The following is a 1,739-nucleotide window of genomic DNA, read 5'->3' as shown; positions in this document are numbered from 1 at the left end:
GTAGCATACAAATAAAGACAGTAACTACACTTAATATACGATACAGTACACACACTGATGTGAATTTACATCCCATATTCCAATGATGCATTGAGGACGATTTTGGCCTCCCTGGGGCTCGATATAGTTCCTTGGAACAGCCCAGCTGCTTCTTGGCTCACAGTCTGGTGTGATCACGTGGACCCATTGGGCAGTTGGGCCTCCTAGGCCTTGAGTTCGAATCCCAGCACTGCCAAAAATTCACCCTGATGTGAGAAGCCAGTCGTTGCACCTGTTTTCATGTGCTGTGTAAATTTTGGGTCTCAGCTAGGATAGAGAAGGTATAGGCAACTCTATATTCATGGGAATAGGTTGTCATCCAGTTCACCACAGTTATATCTGTCAACCTAAACTCAAGAAAATACACAATACATCAATGAATAAGACACAAAATAAAGAGAGAATTACTACACCAAACACAAGATATTGCCCACCCATGTTTGGAAATATAGATCCTTTGTTTAATTATGAATTTATGACAATATTGGCCCCCACCAGGACTCCATCTCAGGTCCCGGGAATGGCCAACCTCCTTAGCGGCTCACAGGCTGGTCTGCTCACCATGACCCATTCACCAATTGGGCCTGCTAGGCCTTGGGTTCAAATTCCAACACTGCCAAAAGATTCATTCTTATGTGAAAACCTTAGGGTTGGATATGTTTTCCTGTTCCATGAATGTCCTGGATCTCATTGAGGATGGAAAATGCTATATAAGCAACTCTATAGCCATGGGAATAGGTTGTCATCCATGTCAGCACAGTTATATCTGTCACCATACTCAATAAAATACACAACACATCCATGAATAAGACAAATAATAAAAAGAATAACTACACTGAATGCAAGATGCATACCACACCTGTAGGTAAAGAGAGATCCTATGTTTTAAAAAGTTGGACTTACTATTTTGTCGACTGTGGGGTTTCAAATCAGGCTCTAAACCAGGCCTGACATTCTAGTCTTCAAGGATGGTGAGCTTCTCCTTCTCCCTCAGTGCAACAGAGCTATCCAAACCTGAGTTCAAATCCCAGCACTAACAAAAGATTCATCCTGATGTCAAAAGCCAGTTGTTGCACACGTTTTCCTCTCCTGTAAAAGTCCTGAGTATCAACTTGGAAGGGGAATTCATAAGCAATCCTATAACCATGGGAACAGGTTGTCATCAATGTCATCCTGTCACCATACTTAGTAAAATACACAATACCTCCATGAAGTAGATACAAAATAAGGAGAAGTTCACCAAACACAAGATGCTGTACACACATGTATGTCAACATAGATCGTATGTTTAAATTATGAACTTATTACTATAGTGGACTGCCCTATCGATCAATATCAGATCCTGGGAAAGGCCTAGCTCATTAGTTGCTCACAGGATAGTGTGATCACCTTGACTTATTGGCCAATTGATCCTACTCAGCCCTGAGTGAAGATCCCAGCACTACCAACAAGTGGATCGTGGAGTAAGAAGCCAAGTGTAAAACTTGTTTTCCTTTTCTCTGAATATCCTGGGTGACCCTGAGAATCCTGGTATGATGGAGAACATTTCTATAAATCTAGATGCTCTGTGACAAAATGTCGTCAATATAATTAATGAAAGGGGTTTTATCAGAGTACAATGAATGATAAATAAATGAATAAAACAAAAAATACAAGAACAACCACACCAAACATGTATGGATTGAACATCTACAGGCAAG

The sequence above is a fragment of the Dipodomys merriami genome, unplaced genomic scaffold (genome assembly GCF_024711535.1).
Source record: "Dipodomys merriami isolate MVZ:Mamm:240054 unplaced genomic scaffold, mDipMer1.0.p SCAF_689, whole genome shotgun sequence".
In the NCBI taxonomy this organism is placed as follows: Eukaryota; Metazoa; Chordata; class Mammalia; order Rodentia; family Heteromyidae; genus Dipodomys; species Dipodomys merriami.
Note: the sequence above shows the minus strand (reverse complement) of the source record.